Here is a 27043-nt window from a genome sequence, read left to right as displayed (position 1 = left end):
AATGAAATTCTAAACACAGATTGGAATGTAGACCGCAGAGACAGGCTGGACAGTGAAGGGGGAGGCGTGTTTAAAGCAATAAAAAGTGCAATAGTATCGAAGGAAATTGAGGGAGATCCCAAATGTGAAATAATTTAGGTGAAGGTCACGGTTAAAGCAGGCTAAAACATGGTAATTGGATGTCTCTATAGGTCCCCTGGCTCAGCATCTGTTCTGGGAGAACACCTGAAGGAAAATATGGAAAATATTTCCAGTAGATTTCCCGACCATGTTATAGTTCTGGGTGGTGATTTTAATTTGCCGGATATAGACTGGGAGACTCCAACGTTTATAACAGGTGGCAGGGACAAAGAATCTAGTGCAATTTTTTAAAGTGCATTATCTGAAAACTACCTTGCGCAGTTAAACATAGAACCGACTCGTGGCGATAACATATTAGACCTTCTGGTGACAAACAGACCCGAATTATTTGAAACGGTTAACGCAGAACAGGGAATCAGCGATCATAAAGTGGTTACTGCATCGCTGATTTCAGCTGTAAATAGAAATATTAAAAAAGGTAGGAAGATTTTCCTGTTTAGCAAAACTGACAAAAAGCAGATTTCAGGATACTTGATGGCTCAACACAAAACTTTTGCCTCAAGTACAGATAGTGTTGAGGATCAGTGGACAAAGTTCAAAACCATCGTACAATACGCATTAGATGAGTATGTGCCAAGCAAAATCGTAAGAGATGGAAAAGAGCCACCGTGGTACAACAACCGAGTTAGAAAACTGCAGCGGAAGCAAAGGGAACTTCACAGCAAACATAAACATAGCCAAAGCCTTGCAGACAAACAAAAATTACAAGAAGCGAAATATAGTGTGAGGAGGGCTATGCGAGAGGGGTTTAATGAATTCGAATGTAAAGTTCTATGAACTAACTTGGCAGAATATTCTAAGAAAGTTTGGTCTTATGTCAAAGCGGAAGGTGGATCAAAACAAAATGTCCAGACACTCTGTTACCAAAATGTTACTCAAACAGTGGATGACAGCCTAAAGGCCGAAATACTAAATGTCTTTTTCCAAAGCTGTTTCACAGAGGAAGACTGCACTGTAGTTCCTTCTCTAGATCGTCGCACATATGACAAAATGGTAGAAATCGAAATAGATGACAGAGGGATAGAAATACAATTAAAATCTCTCAAAACAGGATAGGCCGCTGGACCTGATGGGATACCAGTTCGACTTTACACAGAATACGCGAAGGAACTTGCTCCCCTTCTTGCAGCGGTGTACCGTAGGTCTCTATAAGAGGGCAGCTTTCCAAAGGATTGGAAAAGGGCACAGGTCATCACCGTTTTCAAGAAGGGACGTCGAACAGATGTGCAGAACTATAGACCTATATCTCTAACGTCGATCAGTTGTAGAATTTTGGAACACGTATTATGTTCGAGTATAATGAGTTTTCTGGAGACTAGAAATCTACTCTGTAGGAATCAGCATGGGTTTCGAAAAAGACGATCGTGTGAAACCCAGTTCGCGCTATTAGTCCTCGAGACTCAGAAAGCCATAGACACGGGTTCCCAGGTAGATGCCGTGTTTCTTGACTTCCTCAAGGCGTTCGGTACAGTTCCTCACAGTCGTTTAATGAACAAAGTAAGAGCATTTGGACTATCAGACCAATTGTGTGATTGGATTGAAGAGTTCCTGCGTAACAGAACGCAACATGTCATTCTCAATGCAGAGAAGTCTTCCGAAGTAAGAGTGCCGCAGGGGAGTGTCGTAGGACCGTTGCTATTCAAAATATACATAAATGATCTTGTGGATAACATCGGAAGTTCACTGAGGCTTTTTGCGGATCGTGCTGTGGTATATCGAGAGGTTGTAACAATGGAAAATTATACTCAAATACAAGAGGATCTGCAACGAACTGACGCATGGTGCAGGGAATGGCAATTGAATCTCAATATAGACAAGTGTAATGTGTTGCGAATACATAGAAAGATAGATCCCTTATCATCTAGCTACAATATAGCAGGTCAGTAACTGGAAGCAGTTAATTCCATAAATTATCTGGGAGTACGCATTAGGAGTGATTTAAAATGGAATGATCATATAAAGTTGATCGTCGGTAAAACAGATTCCAGACTGAGATTCATTGGAAGAATCCTAAGGAAATGCAATCCGAAAGCAAAGGAAGTAAGGTACAGTACACTTGTTCGCCCACTGCTTGAATATTGCTCACCAATGTGGGATCCGTACCAGATAGGGTTGATAGAAGAGATAGAGAAGATCCAACGGAGAGCAGCTCGCTTCGTTACAGGATCATTTAATAATCGTGAAAGCGTTACGAAGATGATAGATAAACTCTAGTGGAAGACTCTGCAGGAGAGACGCTCAGTAGATCGTTACGAGCTTATGTTTCGAGAACATACCTTCACCGAGGAGTCGAGCAGTATATTGCTCCCTCCTACGTATATCTCGCGAAGAGACCATGAGGATAAAATCAGAGAGATTAGAGCCCACACAGAGGCATACCGACAATCTTTCTCTCCACGAACAATACGAGACTGGAATAGAAGGGAGAACCGATAGAGGTATCCAAGTACCTCCGCCACACACCGTCAGGTGGCTTGCGGAGTATGGATGTAGATGTAGAAATACAATTTCGTGTTGCGCTTTGTTCCAAAGAGGAAGTGTTTCAAAGATTTACGTTACAAGAAGGATAACAAGGGAAACTGAAATAGTTCTATTACATAGGAGGAATGTGTAAAGTGTTTATAAATTCAAATTATACACATAGAGTAAACCTTTTGCCTGATGTTCTGATTGGGAAATACTTTTTCCTATAATATGTATACCCGTATAAATTGAGAATAAATGTGGTCTATTGCTGGCAATATTGCCTTCAAGGAATATTTCACAATTTTGGCAGTTTTTTTTTTCAGAGAACTTTAATGCATACTGATTTGTATTTCATTAAGCACAATAAATAAACAGAAACACTGACAAAACTTTTTCTCTCATTTTCACCATTTTACAAATAAAATGATAAAGGAGAGATGAAAACCAACTACAGTAAAATTAAAGCAATAGTTTTGTAGACACATGCACTGAATGGATATTAAAATTGTAACCAAGCTATCCTTCAACTTACTAAACAGCCTCAAATCAAGACACAAATGGTTCTCAACTGACAAAGATACGAAAAACACTGGAATTGTTGTGGTCTTCAGTCCGAATACTGCTTTGATGCATCTCCCCATACTACTCCATCATGTGCAGGCCACTTCATCTCCGAATAACTAATGCAAGCTACATCGTTCTGAATCGGCTTACGGTATTCACCTCTGGGTCTCCCTCGATGATTTTATCCCCAGACTTCCCTCCAATACTAAACTGGTGACAAACTGATTTTTCAGGATGTTTCTTATTAAGGTGTAATGTAACTGAAATTTATGTGCAGTTTTTTGATATTTTTCATCAGGAATTTTTCATATCCACCTTACCCATGTATCGGGTGCACCCATAAAACTTAGAAAATGAGGACATGCAACACTTTAAAATCAGCATGCGCTATGCTGTAATTGTTAGTAGTTTCAATGTGAGTATTAATTGTGCCTTTGTAAAAGAAACAGACTGACGCTTAGTAGCTGTCAGTCAATAGAATAAATTCAATGCAGTTACGAATGGGCTCCACTTTGGGTTTTCTTTCGGCGGTCTAGGTGACCTTACACGGCCGGCCATGCGCATAGCGAGGGAAAAGACAGTTGCTGACAGAGAGGTAGACGGTGTGGACAAACATCGATTTTCGTCTCAATAATGCTGAGAATTGTGGATTAGTGCAACCAGTACTAATATTCTGAAATGGCAGCAGCAGATGATGGGGAAAATACGTCTTTATTGTTTAAGTTGTGGAATGAAAGCCGGCCGCGGTAGTCTCGCGGTTCTAGGCGCGCAGTCCGGAACCGCGCGCCTGCTACGGTCGCAGGTTCGAATCCTGCCTCAGGCATGGATGTGTGTGATGTCCTTAGGTTAGTTAGGTTTAAGTAGTTCTAAGTTCTAGGGGACTGATGACCACAGCTGTTAAGTCCCATAGTGCTCAGAGCCATTTGAACCATTTGTGGAATGAAAGAGTTTTCCACCTAACAGTGACGGCAACGTTGGGTGCCGTTACCAATGGTGCCGATGAGCACAATGGCTTGTTGCAATAATTGGCCCTACACTGAGACCTGAAGGCATCGTTCATCTGCCATCTCGTCTCAACACCAGCGTCTCACCATCTACATCATTCAGTACCCACTTTGTGTATGAGTTTGCAGAAAGTTAATGTAAAATATTAACATACTACATTCCAGTAAAAGTAAATTAATTTTCTTTAAGACAAAAACCAAACCACAAATAAAATGAAGCTAAAAATTTAATTTTTTAATTCTTCTGTAAAGAATTAGCGTCAGTATTTTGCACCAATGACTTATTAAATTGATAGTTTGGTAGTATTCACATCTGCCAACACCTTCTATCTTTGAAACTGGATTTATTACATTCTTTTTTATGTCTCAGGGTATTTCCCTTGTCTCATCCATCTTGCACACCAGATGAAGTATTTTTGTTATGGCTTACTCTACCAAGGCTATCAGTACTTTCGAGGGAATATCGTCTACTCCAGGATCCTCAGCGCTCTGTCCAATTTTTCTGGAATTACAATGGACATAATAGATAAAAGAATATTTTGTAGAGAAAAAACACAAAAGGCAGGATTTCGGAAAAGAAAGCGATCTCGAAAAGGAAGGAAATGAACCGATGAAGAAAATGCATGACACTCTCAAAGGATCAGGGAAGTCTGGGAGCATTGAAAATTGAAGACAATGAACAAACCAAGGGTGACTTTTCATACCTTCTAAAAGGAATAAATAAATTAAACTGAAGTATGGAAAGAAAGTTAGATAATTAACAATGAAGTCATAGAACATGTGGTTAAGTTTTCTGTGTAGACACCTTCAGTCATTTTTTTCACTTCTGCTATGAAAATTTTTAATTTTGTATCCAAGCAGAACTTATTTTTAGAATTTTTTTCATATATCAGAATCTAAATTTGACTATCTAAATATGAGCTATGGATTGTCCACAACAGACGACACTGTGACTTAACGTTACAATTATTCATAGTTCGCAGAATTTTTTAATGTGCACTTTTAATCTCTAAAAATTGAAACTTGAAATTTTTGTAGTATTGGCTGCGCAGTTTAGTAAAATTGTAACTACTATGAGACACCCTGTCGCTAAGTAGTCACACTCAGCCATAATCTTCGCACGACCGACACCACGCATGCCTTAGAAATTAAAATTTCACTGGTACTGGAATTTGGACTCGTAGAAAAGAACGTCCACTACAAAGTACACTATGCCCAGTGCCTTCAAACTCTCAGAACGTGTATAGCGACTAAAAATGAAATCATCCACTACTGGATGAGCACGAAAAGAAACAAACCAGAGACTGAAAAATAATCTGGCCGCTTTTTGGTAAAATAAATAAGGTTATCAAATCTATGATTCCGATTTTTCCGAAACTGTAAGTTTCCATTCAGTTTCTATTACTAATTTTAACATTAACTGGCTTACAAAAACTTTATAGCATGCAGACAACATGGCCGAATGTCAATGTAGCTTCGTACTCATACAACCCTTTGATGGGTAAGTAAATGGTAAGAGTTGCAATTCTCTGAACAACTGTCACCAGACTACGTTGTTACTAGATTTTTGAGACATTCGCATGTGACGATTGCCTGATATGGAGGCAGGCACTCTCGTCGTCATGTTTCCAGTCGACCACGTCTGATCCTCATGAGCAAGGATCACCAAATTCAGCACCAAGCACATCATAACCCCTTCACGTTTCCTCTTGCCATCCGATGATAAGTAATGGACTCTCTGCAACATTCTGCCTCATCCTGCATCACTGGTCGGAGAGTAATGGCAGCAGGGCTAGGGAACTACAGTCCATATATAGACTGCCGTTGACACCACAACACAAACGACTGTGTTTGAAGAGGTGCCTTATCTGGGAGCATGGACTGGTTATTTATGACGTCGTATCGTTGTTCTGACCTTCACTGAGTGACCATCGTCAGCGAGTATGGCGGCGACCTGCAGACAAGACCTGTTCTTCCAATGTTTTGGAGAGGTGCAACTGTGTTACTACTGGCGTCATGGTAAGGGGACCCATTAGGTATGACTCTAGGTCGCAGTTGGTAGTGACTGAGGGAAATCAGACATCATAATAGTATATCAAGGACATCCTCTTATCTCTCATGTGATAGTTTCAGGTTGTCATGTTTCAACAGGACAATACTCGTCCACACATGATAGGTCTCTCTATGAACTGTTCACGCGACGTTGATGTACACCATGATCAGCAAGATCCCATCACCTTTGTCGGAAAGAACATGTGTGGGACCAAATCGAACATCGACTCTGCACTAATGCCAGTAGCCATTATATCGAACACCTCAGGAGAGGGATATCCTCATAAACAGAACCAGTGCATGCTTCCTGGTCAGAGGTGGGGTCATTCTCAAAACTGGGTTCATGTTCCCAAGTTCTTTGTAAATTTGACTCGATTTTGTAATCACTGAAATAACAACACATACCCTCTCAACCTGTGAAGTTTCATTTCGTCTCCTCCTTCCCTTCTGGCTACTTTACTTCTTTTGTCAGGTAGTGTAAATCAGTGAGGCATAAAATTTAAACAGGGTTCAGATCAGGCAACATTCCAAAGTGTAAGACCTGATTATGACCAAATATAACATTACACTGCTGTGGGCAACACACATAGCAAGACTTTTCGATGATAAATGGACAAACGAAGTTTTTTACTGGATTCCAAGATGTAAGAAAAACCGAGGAAACACCTTTAGGGATAGGTGGGTAGCTGAGACTTGAAATCTCGTAGGCGCTGGATGTGTATAGGAGGCTATTATCCAGCAGTGTATGTCAAATTACTGTTACTGATGATAATTACGTGATAAACGAGTTTGCTTCACAAAGTTGTTTTAATCGTTATTCTGTATTTTATTTCAATATTTTTCCGCTATCGAAGCAACATTGAATACTAATGTAAAATGTTAAATTGATGGAATGTCAAACACTACACATAACTTACTACGAGAACCCATGTCAACAGTATTTCTGCAATTTTTATATTGTGGTATCTGGAGTTCAGAACTCACATGCCAATTTCCCAAAGCATTTTAACGCAGCTCTCAAAAATTTTCCGCGAAATCAACTTTGAATTTTTCCAGCCATCATCAATATGTTAAAGGTCGATTTTTCTCGACAGGTACCTTGGTTCCATGGTAGAAGGCTTGTCTGTCCATTAAAAGTGTATGTTCTAAAGACATTTTCGTAAAGCATGAAATACATAAAATGACAAAAATCAATAACACCTGAGACAGTAATTGATGGTCGAATCTTGTTCTGTCATTATTTTTGCCTTTTTTTTACCCTTCAGTTTGAATGTGTACGTCATTTTAATGAAAAATGCACCAAACATATGCTAATAACCGATATCAAATTGTCATTTTTATTCCACACAAAACTCCTGTTTTCATTGTAAACATGAATTCTTAATTACTAATCATTTATAATACAGTGCTTAAATGACAAAATAATCAGAAACTGAGTTTTTTTTTATTCTTCAGTATGTTACATTTCACAGGAATGTTCATGGAACATGACTCTTCGTTTAAAATTTTGCTGTGGATGAAAATCAATGCGAGGCCACCACACAGTAGATCAACATTCTACCACAGTGCCACGTGGCCCATTGAAAACACTTGGAAACACGACGTTGCTATAGGGTATCAAGGAAACACAGAAAACTTCAAAGTGGATTTTGTTGAGACTTTTTGAAAATGCAAAATTAAGATGGCCATTTGCTCCTTTGTTAGCTGTTAAAAGCTATGCAGGTGTCATATGGATCGTACATTTGTAGGCTATAATGGTAATGGATGAAGGATGCTGTAAGAGGCTACTAAACATCAGTGTGTGATCATGAGGAATATAATGATGGTTTAGCTGTTGGGGTAATGTTTTAGCAATTTTCGCAATGATAAATCTGAGAAATATCATGAGAGAGTGACAAATACCATACTACAGTCTTTAACTGCGATATTGTATTCACTGATTAAAAGACAGTGGTATAGCTATGTTTGTTCCAGCCTACTATATTCAACGTGGAACTGTAGTTCCTTCATGTGCAATCATTGACCTGGAAAGTGAGGTCACATGTGCCTGTAACAAGGCGCAGGGGAGAGATGCTGAGTCAGCTGTAACCAGAAGTTACATTACCAGAAATGCTGCCCTGCAAGTCAAATTTCAACATTGTCAGCAACACTCTTACACACATACACACAATGTTTATGTCAAGTGTTACAATGTTATTATATATGAAAAAGCTAAGGACATTACCGCAAAATGTTTTGTTGCTCACACATTAAAGAATGGATTAACATTTCTTTGTAACATTCCGCACGCTGTGAATTTTCACATCTGCATGTACTTCAAAAAGAAATTACATTAGCAAAACGTCATTGCCGCAAAATCAGTAAAAGGTAACATTGTTGTACGTTTGAACTTGTGTGACTATTTGAAAGATGTCAGTGATTTCTTAAGTCCCACATGCTTTGAAGTTCTAATAATAAGTTATTAAAAAATGATACTAAATTTGTTACGAATTCTTGCAAAGGTATATATTCTGATTTTGAATCAAAGCTGTTAACTAACAACTACCCAGTGTCACCTAGACTGCATGTGCTTCAAAACTATATAAGCCAGGTGCATCCATCGAACCAGTTGTATCATCTTTCACTGCTCTATCTTACAAACTGACTAGTAAATTGAACATTTTAATTAAAAGTAAGACAGAATTCAAATCAAGGTACAGTATTTCAAACTCAGTGAAATAGGTAAAAAAAGTATATTTGTCTATCTTACACAGTGTCCTTTGATGTCTGCAGTCAGTTTTCCAACACACCAGTAGGGGAGTATGTTATTATTCTCATATATTTGATATACAGGTCAAACATCAAGCCTATGGAACATGAATGGCTTCGGATTAGCTGCATAGACACGTTTAACACAAAGTTATATCCAGTTCCTAGGGATTCTGAATAGTTAGTGGACTTAGCTGTAAGGTTCCCTCCGTGTCAACCTTTGGTTGAAATACTCATGAACAAGTTTGAGCAACAATTTTTGAATAAAGAACCTTTGAGTAAAAAGATTAATGCTGGTTCAGGTATGTAGATGATGTATTGCAGTACAGGTCGGCTCAACAATATTTTACAGATCTTGAATAGCCAACATAAAAATATTTAGTTCACAGTGGAGAAAGGTAACAAGAAGATTTCAAAGCAGACTTATAAATAATAAAATTTATTGCTTCGATCAGTGCCTACACTCTAATCTGATTAACGATGTTTTGCACATGGATTAAAAACTAAAAATTATAGCCCTCATCTACACTGCCACTGTTTCTCATTTCAATGACTGTAGGATGTAGTGTACAATCCCATTCCTTGGACGGATATCATACAGTGTAGCAGAAACACTGAAATCCAGCAGTTGTAGGATTTCCCACAATGTTAGAAACTTCAGAGCCGACTGAATATTCAATAGCAAAGTGAAGACTCAATAGCTAGCCAACAGTGGGGTATTGAAAATTATTTTGTCCTGATTGTGCTAAGTATTATATTGGTCACACAGGCAGTCGCATGGCAGCTAGGTTGGCTGGACGTGAAGGCATCTGGTGGTTACAGAATTTTGACTCCACATTCGGTGAACATGTACTGAGTGAGGACCATAGCTACCTGCCACACTTCCATATCTTCCAGCTAGCAAACAAAGTTCAAAAACTCTACTTGTTGTAAGCTGTGAAAATCAACTAACATTTAGTTCAGAATACTAATACAATACTGAATGGCTAAACACAGGCCAATACCTCCACTTTTCTAAACATCACTTATCCCTCACAGTTTTTCATTGTTTCCCACACTCTCTACTTCTTTATATTCATTCATTTTTTTAAATTTATTTATTATGTTGTGATTGTCAGTATATACCGTTTATACTGTTGTTAAAATCCCGAACTCAATATTTTATGCTGTTTCTATATCGCTTTCCTTCTTCGAGCTCTTCTTTAGTGTTCTTCCCAACAACATATTGTATTTTTGTGATTCTTAATTTATTTTAACTTCTTATACAGACATTGTCTCTGGAGTTTACACTTAATGGTTTCCTCGGTTTGCTCCGATTATACTCACATACTGTTCAACTTCTAACTTTTTAATGGTATTACCACTCCACCGTCAAAGATGACGTTTGCCCTCTGTTAGTGCCTCACTTTACATGATTAAGTCCTTTTCAAATGTTGTTTGCAAATATTGTAGCTTCTCTGATAATGGTAGTCAGTTAAAGTCTGATGATGGCCTTGTAATTTGATAACCTGTTAACTCAATTAATTAAGCCTGTAAAACATACATAATATTGTATTTTGCACTTATAACTATGTTGTTCTATCAAGAAGTGACAGAATAATTTTTAACATTATTTCAACATCTAAATTATCCATCAAAATTAATGACTAAAACAAGACGATGGGTTCTAGAAATTAAGAGGTATTTCAATGTCAGACTGGTTCTATAACTCTATAAAAACATATGCAAGCAATGCAGCAACATTTGACATTTTCATTTTAAGCCCAAATCAGGTTATGCACCAAAACGAACCTGGCCAAGACTACAACCTATGAAACCTATGTTGGCTTAAATACTATGCTTATTAGGCAATCACAGAAGCAAACAGCCAGTGTGTAACCTACGCTTGACAACTAAAATATGACTGTGAACTCCCAAATAAATACCACAGTGCTAATTGCATGTTTAAATTGGTCTATAACTGTACAAAGCACATGCATTCTGCTAAAGTAACATGCTGAGCAGGCAGTTGACATTTCATCCTAAACCTAAATAAGACTATGATCAAAAATAAACTGATCCAGCAACTCCGCCATAGCAAGTCCTAAACCCAGGTGACAAGGGAGAAGGAGTAGGAAGAGGAGTACTAACTACCTGGATGAAAATCCTGTGATGAGTTGGCCCAGCTGACCATAATCAGTAAGGGCCTCTGCTTGGGTTATAGATGATGATGGTCAACAGGTTCAGCGCCAGATGATGACTGCGAGTCCCAATGAGGAAGAAGGTGGAAGAGCTACTTTCAGAAGCGTCTGACATGGATTGAATGGGTACAAACAGGGTCTGTCCTCCATGATAGGGACAGCTGATATTGTAAACCTCATGTATTCCACGATATACACAGTAGCGTAAAAACAAGAGAAATATCACCTACCTAGCGGCAGTCAACATGCACTTTTTGCTAAAAGTATATAAACAGAAACAGACCCTGGTTGTAAAAGTATAACATCGAGATATGAGCACTGCAACCCACTCAGCCCATGCGTGAAGATGCAGTGGAATACCAAGGATACAGGCTCTGTCATAGGCCACCAGGTATTGGAGTGACAAGACGATTCCGTACCTAGGAACTTGCTTTGCTGTGCATTAAAGTCTGATCGGTCCAATAACAGGAAACCAGGTACCAGACTGATAAAGACAGTTCCATATCTAGGACCTGATTTTGCTTCACTTCAAAGGCTGATCGATCGAATAATAGGTTTCACTTAACCTAATGGTAGGACCTCATTACTATCCTTAAGGTTCCACAATAGAGCATGTACTATAGTGAACTTACATGCACCTATGAATGACACGAACATGAAGTACCAAGAAGCGTTAGAACACAACTCGAGCATTCTAGCAGAAACAGTGGACAAGATCTGACAACACCATACCAAGATGCTAATGGATGATTTTAGTGCACAAGTTGACAAAGAGCAAAAATATCGTAGAATAGTTGGCTGCTATCTAGCCCACAGGAGGTTAAACAGGAATGGAGAGCGCCATTTGGACGGTTGCGATAATTATACCCTAGTCCTGAAGTCAAACATCTTAAAACACCTATGAAATAATTCCAAGACCTTTAAGAGCCAGATTGGGTGAGTTCCAGATCGACTATGTGTCTTTAGACAGAAGGCACCACAGGGAAAGGTAGTATGTCAGAGTATTAAGAGGAGCTAAGCTAGACTCTGACCACTACTTCCCTTCAGTAAAGACCTCCAGCCATTGAGAAGGCCATCTAACATTACAAAGCTCTCTAAGACACTGGAGGTCAACATTGTAGGACTGAATGATGAGAACTGCACTTTTCACACTATCCTAAGGAAAAACACACAAAATCAAGGTTAGTCCAACCGACAAAATGCTCTACTGGATGCTGCACAAGAAACCACCCCTCCATCATCCAACAAAGGGAAGCATCCGTGGTGGACCACAGAATGTGAACAAGCCATAGGGGAAAAGCACAAAACCTGGATCAAGAGGAACCAGCGTAAAAATGTATCCAACTACCATTCCTCTTCACATTAAGCAAAATAACTGCAAACACTATTCGTATTACCAAGAGAAAGTGCACCAGGTTCCTGATACAACACGGAGAGGAGGACTTCAAAAAGAACACCTCAAAAGATCTGTACAGGGATGTAACAGTTGTGACACTAAATGTAACACTTCTGTCACTAAATGTAACTGGGTTTTCTCTTTTGATGCTGTCAATTGTCAGGATGAGCATTCTAAAGCATTCTGTCAGGGTGAAAATATTAAATAAATTAACTTTTCACTCTTAACAACATGTGGGCGGGGTGGGTTCTTCCTTGGCTCGGGTATGAGGTAGAATGAAACAGCATTTTTACATGAGATAACTTTTATTGAAAGTTTCGTACAACTGTATCTTACTGGATGTCCTGGTTCGGAGAACGGCAGCTGTGTCGTTTGCGTAGCCTTCTGCTGCGGCAGCGGCGGCGGCGGCGGCGTCTGATTACGCGTAGCGGTGTGTATCTCGTGTCGCCGTCTCGCCCAGCTGACCGGAGACGCGCAGCGCGAGGTGGCCCGTTTAATTATTGCGAGTGAAGTCGTGCATCGGATGGTGATACCTTGAATGTGGCGTCCCAGTGTTTCTCTTCTCTAAGCGGCCGTGTGTGTTGTGCGTCGGCCAGCGGAGCGGCGCGGCGGGGGAAGGCCAGTGTCCCGGACTCGAACTACGGCCTCCCGCTTGCCAGTCTTCGGCTGTCAGATCTTCATCCCAGCTCACAGGTGACTGCTGATGTGAGGCCGTCTCCTTCCCGTCCTCACGAGTCACCCGGGTGCGTAATATCAGACTTCAAATACCTTTTAACTTCTGTCTTCTGGCGCTGAGGCTGCTGCTTGCTATTCCATTACAGCGGCGGACTTGGTGCGTCTGTGCATGATGTAGTCTCTTCCTGCATGACTGTCTTCAGCACCGAAACTGACTTAAAACAACTGCTACGCTTCTTCACTTCTTCGTCTTCTTCGTCGCTCGTCTCCGTCTTCGTCTCTCGGGCCCACCGCGTCTCGCGTATTTATTCACTTCAGTTCACTGGAGGTGAACGACTTCACGGCCATTGCCTCTCCTGTCACGTTGAAAAGCTTCTCGAAGAATCCTCTTAACGTCGGTCATTGGGTCTTGGGATGTAGGCGAGGGCCTTTGCTCACATGCGACAACTGAGAAACACGTGAGCCGGTCGGGGGATGCCCTGACGGCTGAATCGACAGCGCCCGCTTATGTGGAACTTGCTGACTTCACGGTCATTGCCTCTTCTGTTCTGCTGTTTTGCCCGCTGTTTGCCAGTATGTAACTCTCTAAACTAAACCAAGTTTTTCATTTATATTCTAATTTCTACTTCACTTTGAATTCACTAATTTATTTACTTAAGTACCACTCAACAGGGAAATGAAAAAGCAGATCATGGTGTACACATCACCTGAGCTTCAGCTTCCCATATCTGATGGGAAGTTTCTGTTGTATAATGACCTCTGCACCTGCTCTAATACCCTTGCTGGGTACTCGCAAAAGCTCCCCCTCCCGAAAGCACAGGAACATAAAGGGAGACTTAAATTCCATGTGCCCTCTTCTAGAAACCCAGACTCCATGGCACCAATCTGGGAAGATATATCGGATATTATCGAGAGCCTCAAGAGCAACAAGACCTCAGCTGGAGATGACAAACTGCAGAGCATCCATCAGATCATACAGCTGTGATCCATCCCTTTAACAAGAAGGGTAGTAAGATTGACATGGACAACTACAGAGGCATATCTTTGATATCTGTCACCTACAAAGTTTTCTTAAGAGGCCAGCTAACTTAGTCAGCAACCAACTTGACTCCCAACTAGGTGAATATCAGGCTGGCTTCCGTGATAGTAGATCTTCCTCAGTGAAAACTTAAGACTGTCCCTGCATACCGGAGTCATGGCGAACATCCCTCATTAGCCATCCTAGTGGACTTTGAAAATGTACATTATTCGACAGAAGGGTAGAAACTGTCTCCAGCCTATGAGAACTGGGCCTAGAAGACAAGCTCGCCAGACTAGTCAAGGCCACTCTGAGCAACAGCATCTTCGATGTCAAATTTGGAGGTGAGCTGTCTGAGAGTCTCATCATCCAAATGAGAGTTAGACAAGGTGATGGTCTCTCATTCTCACTCTTCAGCTGGGCATTGGAGAAGACTATCATGAAATTTTCTTGCACTCTATCATTGGGAACTGAAGATGAATTAAGATTAGGTTCTAGAAAGATAAAGTCAATGTGCCCTGCCTATCTTTTCCTGATGATCTTGCCTTGTTAGCCACCATTATAGAGAAGGCTACTTACCAATTATAGAGCCTTCATAGCGTACCAGCTAAGAGCAATTTTAAGGCCAGTGTACAAAAAACTGATTTCGTTACTAACTTAAAGGGAGCCCCGTCTATAATTCCGCTAGAAGGCACCCTCCTTCGTAAGTTCCTGCAGTCAAGTATTTAGAAGAGTGAGAACTTGGCAACAGATTCGAAATTCCCCAAGTTATTGGCTTTTGACGTAACTTGAAGTAACTCCATACCTAAAATGTATGTCCAAAATATGAAAAGTTCATCATCAACACTATACTTATGTCAGGAATCACAGTGTTATTTTCATATTTAAAATATCTGTCAAAATACATAACTTCTATGAAAATACATAAAGAAAAAGACATTTCGATCTTGGGACTACTTGAAGATATTTTACTGGTTCATATCTTAAACTTCTAACTCCCAGTGAGTTCAGAAGTTTTTCAGTAAGGCTTATCTAAGCAAGCACCATTTATTGGGAAAAAAAGATAATGAATCATTTTCTGTAGTGTAATATAAGATGTAACTGATAAAACCGACAAACTGCAAGGTTATATTCCTGAATGGAAATGAAGGAATAAAGGTCCTATGCAAATGTGTACAGAAATGCATCGATGCCATGGTAGAAGTTCCTCTGACCAAGTGCCATGCGTTCCTTGTCTGTTACAGGCTATGTTACTGATGCAGTGTACTGTAAGCAGCAGACTTGTTCGTCGGTAAAGGGGACTAATGGGAGAAATTCCATAACTTACACCAAGTTGGCGGACCACTTGCTTGGAGCTTATACTACAGTGCGTCTCAGTATCCAGTAGAACCTAGTTCCCCATACCTGGAGTATGCACAATCCGCCACCTCCCTGCACAATCGTCTGTCTGAAATGGCACATGATCACACAAACGCCCAAAAAGGGCTTGAAATGTTGTATCATGTGGTTGGTGTCTGTGAGTGTACTTGTTTTGGTACAGCCATGCTGTCTCTCGACTGTTTTCATCTGCTTCACGATATACAAACACCATCTCAGCTTGTCACTGGCATGAATACCAGAGCATTCTGTTTCTTGCACCACGCTGCGTCAATCACAAAGCTTGCAATGCACAAGGATCACATGGAATATGGTGTGAGGAACTTTTATTCGTCAGCGGCATCTACTGTGACAATAATGCATTTCTGGAAACATGTTCATAGGACGTTTTTCCTCTATTTACAGTCAGAAATCCATCCCTGCAATTTATCAGTTTTATTGATATTCAACCTGTATGGTACCAATGGAACGTAACAGTAGATATGTAAATACAATCAAAACCTGTATTGGACAGTCAATAACATCAATTATATTTCATGTTATTGTATAGAACACGCTGCATTACCTTCTTCCCTTCTAAAACAGTGTTTGGTAATGTGAAGTACTATTGAAATACTTCTAAAAGCATTAGGTGATGAAATTTCGTTATATGCACCGTCAGTAGCATACTCTCAAGTTGGAAATTTCTTCAAGTATTTTCATCAATTAAAAACAATGTCGACAATGAATTACATCGACACATTTAATTTGAAGGTTTGCAGCCTCATTTTAAGTGTCAGATGAGATGTGGTAATAACAATGTCATTTATGAAAAAAATACTGTGTATGTTACCGACATATTTCCCTGACACGCATTTTAGATGTATAAATACTATAAATTACATTCTTTTAGTTGACTGAAATCTTAAACATCAAAATAACATTGTGATACGTGACATAAACATTGTGTTGCTGATGAGTCTTATATATACTTGACATAAATTGTAGATGTGTAGTTATTTAAAGTTACAGCTTTTACGCATTTTAGACATGGAAATGGTGTAAGTTACTCTTTATCCCTAAAATTCTCCCAGGATAGTTCGTTTTTGATCATCTCATTTGTGTCTCGGATGAAATGCCAACTGCCTACTTAGCCTGTTATTTCATCACAGCACATGTGTTCCATAGAGTTATAGAACAATTTAGATAAGAAACTAGCACTGTACCACATAATTTGAGAGTTCGCAGTCATGTTTTAGGCATCAAGTGTCGCTCACACGTTAACTGTATTCTTCCAGTAGCTAACGATTTTAGAAATGAAACTCAGACTACTTATTTGTTTGTTACTCGTCTGCTAACATAGTATTTTAGTGAACAAGTGTTTTCTAAAGTTATATCCTTGTCCTGGTTCGTTTTGGGGCATCACATCATTTAGTCCTAAAATGAAATGTCAGATATTACTGCATTGCTTACTACATATGTTTTTATACAGTTACCGAACAATTTAGACATGAAAATTTTATTAGCACAGTTAATTAGAGACTTCACAGCCATGAAATTTTCAAGGATATTTTAGATGTTGAAATAACATTATGAGACTTCACATGCATGTTTTATGTGTGTGTTCAGCTAATGAAGCTTACAGATTTTGGTTCAAAATGGCTCTGAGCACTATGGGACTTAACTTCTGAGATCCTCAGTCTCCTATAACTTAGAACTAATTAAACCTAACTAACCTAATGACATCACACACATCCATGCCCGAAGCAGGATTCGAACCTGTGACCGTAGCGGTCGCGTGGTTCCAGACTGTAGCGCCTAGAACCGCTCGGCCACCCCGAACGGCTACAGATTTTGACAGACAGTTCAGATGTGTAGGTATTTATTGATCTTTACACCAAATTTGGTACATAATGTGTAAAATATATAAACAGTAATGTCATAGATATTTTGATAAATAACAGAGGCATTTTAGATTGGAAATATTTAATTTTAGCTTTCCATTGTGCCTTGCACCAAGTGGGATACAATGAATGATCTATGCTCTGTGACAAGTATATTGAAATACAGGGTGAGTCACCTAACGTTACCGCTGGATATACACTCCTGGAAATGGAAAAAAGAACACATTGACACCGGTGTGTCAGACCCACCATACTTGCTCCGGACACTGCGAGAGGGCTGTACAAGCAAGGATCACACGCACGGCACAGCGGACACACCACGAACCGCAGTGTTGGCCGTCGAATGGCGCTAGCTGCGCAGCATTTGTGCACCGCCGCCGTCAGTGTCAGCCAGTTTGCCGTGGCATACGGAGCTCCATCGCAGTCTTTAACACTGGTAGCATGCCGCGACAGCGTGGACGTGAACCGTATGTGCAGTTGACGGACTTCTAGCGAGGGCGTATAGTGGGCATGCGGGAGGCCGGGTGGACATACCGCCGAATTGCTCAACACGTGGGGCATCAGGTCTCCACAGTACATCTATGTTGTCGCCAGTGGTTGGCGGAAGGTGCACGTGCCCGTCGACCTGGGACCGGACCGCAGCGACGCACGGATGCACGCCAAGACCGTAGGATCCTACGCAGTGCCGTAGGGGACCGCACCGCCACTTCCCAGCAAATTAGGGACACTGTTTCTCCTGGGGTATCGGCGAGGACCATTCGCAACCGTCTCCATGAAGCTGGGCTACGGTCCCGCACACCGTTAGGCCGTCTTCCGCTCATGCCCCAACATCGTGCAGCCCGCCTCCAGTGGTGTCGCGACAGGCGTGAATGGAGGGACGAATGGAGACGTGTCGTCTTCAGCGATGAGACTCGCTTCTGCCTTGGTGTCAATGATGGTCGTATGCGTGTTTGGCGCCGTGCAGGTGAGCGCCACAATCAGGACTGCATACGACCGAGGCACACAGGGCCAACACCCGGCATCATGGTGTGGGGAGCGATCTCCTACACTGGCCGTACACCACTGGTTATCGTCGAGGGGACACTGAATAGTGCACGGTACATCCAAACCGTCATCAAATCCATCGTTCTACCATTCCTAGACCGGCAAGGGAACGTGCTGTTCCAACAGGACAATGCACGTCCGCATGTATCCCGTGCCACCCAACGTGCTCTAGAAGGTGTAAGTCAACTACCCTGGCCAGCAAGATCTCCGGATCAGTCCCCCATTGAGCATGTTTGGGACTGGATGAAGCGTCGTCTCACGCGGTCTGCACGTCCAGCACGAACGCTGGTCCAACTGAGGCGCCAGGTGGAAATGGCATGGCAAGCCGTTCCACAGGACTACATCCAGCATCTCTACGATCGTCTCCATGGGAGAATAGCAGCCTGCATTGCTGCGAAAGGTGGATATACACTGTACTAGTGCCGACATTGTGCATGCTCTGTTGCCTGTGTCTATGTGCCTGTGGTTCTGTCAGTGTGATCATGTGATGTATCTGACCCCAGGAATGTGTCAATAAAGTTTCCCCTTCCTGGGACAATGAATTCACGGTGTTCTTATTTCAATTTCCAGGAGTGTATTTCGTAAACCACATCAAATACTGACGAACCAATTCCACAGACCGAACGTGAGGAGAGGGGCTAGTGTAGTTGTTTAATACAAACCATACAAAAATGCACGGATGTAGTATACCATGTTACCAGATAGTGTAGTGTTGTAGGAACTGTGACCATGGTGTATTGGAACTCTGAAAAGGCGGAGATGGTACTCATCTATGGCGAGTGTCGACGAAATGCAGCTGAAGCCTGCACGGTGTATGCAGAACGGCACCCGCACAGAGAGCATCCAACGTGCCGCACATTGCAAAACATCTACCGCCAACTGTATGCAACAGGTATGGTCGTAGCACGCAAACGGGTCCGAAACAGGCCCGTCACAGGAGAAGCGGGTGCAGTTGGTGTGTTAGCTGCTGTTGCCATGAACCCACCCATGAGTACACGGGACATTGCGAGAGCCGGTGGACTGAGTCAAAGTAGTGTCATGCGCATACTGCATTGTCACCGCTTTCACCCGTTTCATGTATCGCTACATCAGCAATTACATAGTGATGACTTTAATCATCGAGTGCAGTTCTGTCAGTGGCCATTAACAGAGAATGCGTTGCAGTTCTACCTGTTTACCGATGAAGCGGGTTTCACAAACCACGGGGCAGTGAATCTACGGAACATGCATTACTGGTCCGTGGACAATCCTCGCTGGCTCAGACAGGCAGAGCGACCGCGACCGTGGACTGTAAATGTATGGTGCGGAATCATTGGCGATCACCTCATTAGTCCTCACTTCATTGCAGGGGCCCAAACAGTTGCAACATACATCGCGTTTCTACAGAATGATCTGCCAACGTTGCTCGAAAATCTCCCACTGGAAACGCGTCGACGTATGTGGTATCAGCATGATGGTGCACCTGCACATTCCGCAATTAACACTAGGCTGACTCTTGACAGGATGTTCGACGGGCGTTTCATAGGACGTGGAGGACGCATAAATTGACCAGCCCGTTCTCCTAATCTTACATCTCTGGACTTCTTTCTGTGGGGTACGTTAAAGGAGAATGTGTACCGTGGTGTGCCTACAACCCCAGAGGATATGAAACAACGTATTGTGGCAGCCTGCGGTGACATTACACCAGATGTACTGCGGCGTGTACGACATTCATTACGCCAGAGATTGCAATTGTGTGCAGCAAATGATGGCCACCACATTGAACATCTATTGGCCTGACATGTCGGGACACACTCTATTCCACTCCGTAATTGAAAACGGAAACCACGTGTGTACGTGTACCTCACCCCTCATGGTAATGTACATGTGCGTCAGTGAAAAAGACCAATAAAAAAGTTTTAGCGTGTGGACGTAATGTGCTGTTCCAGTCTCTTCTGTACCTAAGGTCCATCACCGTTCCCTTTGGATCCCTACGTAATTTGGTGCTCTCCGATATACACGATCGAACAGCGGAGGAGTGGCACTCAAGCGTCAACTTTAGGTTACAATATCTGCGGATGTAATTAACATTTTACAATGCAACAAACGGCACTGATTACGTATTTGTTTATGTGTTCAGATGTGCTAAATAAACTAACGGGGTTTACTTCCGTGCATTTTTTTATGGTTTGTATTAACCAATTACACTAGCCCCTCTCCTCACGTTCGGTCTGTGGAATCGATTCGTCAGTATTTCATGTGGTTTACGAAATGTATCAAGCGGTAATGTTAGGTGACTCACCCAGTATATTAAGTCAAGAGCTTTGTGTACTTAGATAAGTAATCAGGGATGTTTGAACATGGCGTTAAATTACGCCATTATGGACAAGTTTACATATTTTTTGCTGTGGAAATACTGTACTATTGTGAATCTCATTATATATTTTGATAAATAATTGAACAGTTTTGTTCATGGCAAGGATGGTTCCTCTGGGACTACATTGTAAATTTGTTCTTTCATTTTAATGGCTACCAAAAGACTGGACTGTGACTGAGATAGCAATACATACACATACATGTGTGTGTGTGTGTGTGTGATGATGTTGATGAAGATGAATGTGAACGTTTTTGGCCAGGCAGTATTTTTGCTGATCTAATTGCATATCAGGTTATAGTTGCTTCGATATCTTGCCACTGTATAGAGGCAACACTTACTAGGTGAATTGCTCCATGCGCTAGCAGTACGATTGAAGGTCAGTCAAAGTGGATCAGAACATACGTAGCTATACTAATAAAGTAATTTCGAATGTTATTGATATATTTGCGTTAATAGTTCTCCTCGTTGCTCAGTTCTCTCACACTGTGCAGTATGTAGTGGCAATATGTCGGCAGTGGGCTCGTAGTGGTGTCCATGGTAGGGCTCCATTGGTCTGAGCAGTGGAACACTACCTGCTCATTCTGACCGCCACCTGCCACTCCATACTCTGTCAATGCAGGCATCTGAGACCCACCTTGCTGTCACTGATTCTCACACTCAGTGGGCCAGATCGACAAGAGGGTAGACGAGCGGCTTGGCATAGCTTTAGGGCTGTCAAAGAGCACCTTTTAACTGTTAAATACAACAGCCTATGCAAAGGAAGGATATAGTAAAATTTATTAAATTTCAAAGAATACGCTGGTCAGGGCAAAAGGAGGTGATGGTAAAGGACAGGATGCCCAAATGAGTAATGAAAAGTGGAGTGTATTTCATCAGAGTGAAGGACCTACCAAGAGCTAGATTGTTGGATAATGTGTCAGCTGACCTTCCCATGATGGAGATCTGAGGGTGGAAGAGAAAAGCAGTGAAGAGAAATATTTGGTGGTAGATTGATCAGGAGGACAAGGACCTTGAAGGGCTGTAGAGCCAAAGAAGGAGAAGAAGAAGCTATGGGCGTTGATAACATAGTTTACACATCTATATCATACACTGATTAATCACTGATGTATAGCGAAAAATAATACTCCGTTTGTATCCGATTATAATATTAGTGTTATACATCTTGATAACTTTGCATAGTATATTTAGGAACAACATTAAGAAGCACATGAGATGGAACGAGCACCTAAATGATATTAGGGAAAAAAATGGTAAACTTAGATTTGTTGGAAGTGTTCTGAGAAAATGTCATGCACTTTTGAAAGAAATTACTCACGAGATGCTTAAGTCAACAATTTATTTGCTGTTCCAGCATTTGTAGTCTTTATCAACTAAACACGACTTCAGTCACCGAATGGTTTCAGAGACACTCTGCTAGGATACTATAAGGTCAGTGTAACCAATAGGAAAGATTAACAGACATGCTCGTGGAGATTCGACTGTTTTTTTTTTTTCCTTTTTGAATAAGAGCGTCGTTGTTCCCGCGAAAATCCGCTGGGTAAAATTAGTGAAGAAGTATTCGACAAACTGTGTGACCATTCTGATGCCGCCAACTTATGTTCAGTGTGGGAATCAAGAGTGTGAAATAAGAGGGATTAGGGTGTGTGGAGAAAAATACAAACACTTTTTCTATGATCAATACAAGTATGGAATAGGACAGAAAATCACTGATCCTAATGTAAAATACCTTCGAACAGGCACAGTAGAGTAGCTTGCGGAGTATGTATGTGGACGTATACTTGTGTTCTGCACAAATAGATTACCTAGTTAAGTAGCAAATGTAATGACTTTGAAGTTCAAACTAGCGTTATTAGTGATATTTATTCTTAGAACTTGCGCTTATCACAGTTTGCGTAGATGAAGGATAGCTTGAAAAATTTTATGTAAATTTGTGCTAAGGTCCGATGGGACCAAACTGCTGAGGTCACCGGTCCCTAGGCTTACACACTGCTCAGTCTAACTTAAACTAACCTACTCTAACGATAACACACACACCTGTGCCCGAGGGAGGACTCGAACCTCCGACGGGGGAAGCCGCTCAAACAGTGGCAAGGCGCCCCTGACGACGCGGCTACTCCACGTGGCGAAGGATAGTTTGTCTCATCGTTGGATCTGTTTTCACGTAATATTTTATCCATAGTAGAAATGATGCTCGGTGATTATGTAACATAACAGCTACAACGTAACTAAAATTTGCACTTGGCGAATGCACTGTTTTTCAGTTTGAATGTAATGTGATTCTAAACATTGTTTCTATATTTAATGTTAAATTGTGATGTAGAATTCAGCATTCTGAGCTATTTAAAAAGTTGATTAACGTATAATCAAAAACATCAGAACCAAGAAGTAGTGATACGATTACTATTCTCAGTCTCAGCAAACACTCTCTGGACCTTTTCCCATTACATCGGTAGTCTGAACTAAATGGCCTCACCAAAATCACGCAGGGAAATTCACTTGATCTGGGTCTTTCCATACCCACAAGCGTTGTGGAAATCTCAGCCACGGTTTCCCAGGGAGTAGCACTTACTGCACACTCTTAACTATTAGTTTTTAGTGGAGTAAGGAAGTCTCTTTTGGATAAAGCAGTTGTCTTCTACATATGTGTCTACCTTCCAGTATTCATAGTAATTTTTGGAGAGTATATGTGAAAGACAGAAGCAGAATAAATGGCAAACTGAAACAGCTACATGAACTATATCAGCTCATTTACATATTCAGTGACTTTATTTTATGATCAGATATGATGACATTTGTAACACTTAATTGTTCAGATTGCAATACAATGTTTTATATCTACAGAATTGCACCATTTTAAATTCATAGTCCTTAGTACACGACACAGAGCGAGCAGCTCTGTGGACGCCTGGATAATGGAAATAGCTGGCAGATTTAGAACATTTATTAGAGGCCTTCCGGTCGTGTGGTGTTTTTCTGGCCACAGAATTGAGCATTATTATTTATCTTGTCTTGTTTTTGTTTACAGAAAGCCCAATTTTTGTTCCCTCTGCTTCTCTTATTTCAGACATTTCTTTAAGGGTGTTTACTTTTCCTGTCGTAGTTGTAATATCATATGCACATACAGATATTTGACTGGATTTCAGCATTAGTGTACCTCTCTTGTCTGTTGTTTGTATCAGACCATGCAGTGCTAAGTTAAACAGGACTGCAGCCAGACCGTAATCCTCTTGCACCATCTGTCAAGTTAAGACTCTTCGCTTTTTTGTTATTCACCTGTACTTTTGTCCTTGTGTCCTTTATTATTAGCTATACTAGACTTCTTAGTCTGTCTCAATATTACTTTTAAATAATTACACTATGCGAAATTCTCAAGATGTTCGACACTAATCCTATGAGATGCAATTAAGTTGTTAATCTTCAGTATACATCAGTCAGCAATGAATGTTTGAGATAAACGTCTAAACAGTGATATCAACGTCTGTGCCTGGGAAAGATCATTTTGGGAGGAAGGGCGCGCCTGTCGTTGTACGAGAGGCCTCGTGTTGCGCAGACAATCGGCAGTTGTTTGAGCCGCGCCGGGCCGGCGTTTATTGCAGCGTGTCGCGGCTTGAGTGCCGCAACAACAGCCGCCTCAGCCCTCCACACATCAAAGGCCGACGTGCAAAGGCTGCAGGCGACACGAGGTAACTCGATAGCAGGGCTCTGCTCCTCAGGATAAAGCAATTACCAGCGCGAGCACCACTAGTGTAGTGCGATAGGCTTGCGTTACTTTACGCCCCCGCAGGTAGTGTGCGCGGGACAGTAGTGCCGGCATCTTTTCGCCCGGACCGGGAGAGCCGTTCCAGGAAAGAACAGACACTGGGTTTCTTCCCGGAATTCTGGACCATCTCGTTTACCTTGACCTTAGAGAGTTTTGAAAAATGAGACTAATACAATTATTTAATTTAAGATTCCTAATATTCTAACACCTTACGGGTCTACAAATTTGTACAGGGCGTAAATCTATATATTATGTTAATAAACCAACTGATTCTGTTTAATAAAGCTTTTAATTTATCTAGGTGAAGACTGGTTTCGAGCACATATGTTCTTATTCCTATGGTTACATTGACAAAATTATGACGAAGTATACTAGCGGTTGTGGTCCTTGCTGCATCCTCTGTAACGTATCTTCTATTTGTATGCTACTGTAGATATTTTCGTTTTTTTCTTTATTTTTGTAGGCGTTCGTCACTGTGGTATGTTCTTATGAACTTTCTGTCAGTTATATACTTATTTCATCAACGGCAAAGCAACTTTGATTCGAATGGTCTCGCTGCCATTATATTCCGACAGTTGTTTTACAATATTTTTAGCCGTCTTCCGCATTGTAATCTCCATACCTTTTTATCTGTGCAAGCATTTTCCATCAGTTTCCTTTCCTGTGTCGTCTGTGTAATTTCTCCATTCCAGTCTTTCTCTGTTTATCTCTTTTCTACCGTTCTGGAGATCTCCAGAGGTATTCTTCTGAGGTATTCTTTTGCCACCCGTATCTCTCATATTACTATTTGAGTTGTTTACTTTCCGTCCACTGTTTAAATGATGAATCTGTTCCCATAATCGGCTTGTAATGTTCCGTCTTCACTCTGTCCATTATTGTGGATTTGCAGCATATATCCATTACATCAATTACAGGTTATCTTTCCTCCATTTTCTTTACAGGTATACACAGTTCTGTCTCTTATAGCTCGGCGATTTCCACAAAACACTCGTACAGTCGCTTCTTTGTAATTTAGGACACATTTTCCTTCATAATACTGGATATAGATGCTTAACAAAAACTTTTACTGTGTTTAATTAATTCTATAAATCTTAAACACGCCTACCATCTGCTTTCATTATGATACCCAAGTATACAATTTGTACAGAAACCAGATGGCAGTTATAAGAGTCGAGGGGCACGAAAGGGAAGCAGTGGTTGAGAAGGGAGTGAGACAGGGTTGTAGCTTCTCCCTGATGTTATTCACTCTGTATATTGAGCAAAGAAACAAAAGAAAAATTCGGAGTAGGTATTAAAATCCATGGAGAAGAAATAAAAATTTTGAGGTTCGCCGATGACATTGTAATTCTGTCAGAGATAGCAAAGGACTTTGAAGAGCAGTTGAACGGAATGGACAGTGTCTTGAAAGGAGGATATAAGATGAACATCAAGAAAAGCAAAACGAGGACAATGGAATGTAGTCGAATTAAATCGGGTCATGCTGAGGGAATTAGATTAGGAAATGAGACACTTAAAGTAGTAAAAGAGTTTTGCTCCTTGGGGAGCAAAATAACTGATGATGGTCGAAGTAGAGAGGATATAAAATATAGACTGGCAATGGCAAGGAAAGCGTTTCTGAAGAAGAGAACTTTGTTAACATCGAGTATAGATTTAAGTGTCAGGAAGTCGTTTCTGAAAATATTTGTATGGAGTGTAGCCATGTATGGAAGTGAAACATGGACGATAAATAGTTTGGACAAGAAGAGAATAGAAGCTTTCGAGCTGTGGTGTTACAGAAGAATGCTGAAGATTAGATGGGTAGATCACATAACTAATGAGGAGGTACTGAATAGAATTGGGGAGAAGAGGAGTTTGTGGCACAACTTGACAAGAAGAAGGTGCCGGTTGGTAGGACATGTTCTGAGGCATCAGAGGATCACAAATTTACCATTGGAGGGCAACGTGGAGGGTAAAAATCGTAGAGGGAGACCAAGAGATGAATACACTAAGCAGATTCAGAAGGATGGAGGTTGCATTAAGTACTGGGAGATGAAGAAGCTTGCACAGGATAGAGTAGCATGGAGAGCTGCATCAAACCAGTCTCAGGACTGAAGACCACAACAAAAACCCAAGTATTTAATCAGGGCTGTATGTTTAATAATACCCTTTTCGGTTTTTAAGCCATACTCTTCAGCTCCAATGACCATTTTCAGCCCATTTATCCCAATGTAAATCCAGGACAGTCAATATACTTTAAACAAGTGACTGGAAGCAAAATTCTATTTTGATCATCTAGGTCTTGCTTAAAATTGAATTTCAGTGTAATCTGAAATAAATGTTAATTTGAACCAAAATACACTTTGTAGTTATAGCCTATGGCTGTGTTCGTCATTAGAATGA

The sequence above is a fragment of the Schistocerca cancellata genome, chromosome 4 (assembly GCF_023864275.1).
Source record: "Schistocerca cancellata isolate TAMUIC-IGC-003103 chromosome 4, iqSchCanc2.1, whole genome shotgun sequence".
Classification (NCBI taxonomy): domain Eukaryota; kingdom Metazoa; phylum Arthropoda; class Insecta; order Orthoptera; family Acrididae; genus Schistocerca; species Schistocerca cancellata.
The sequence above is the reverse complement of the archived record's forward strand: the minus strand, read 5'-3'. Positions refer to the sequence as shown.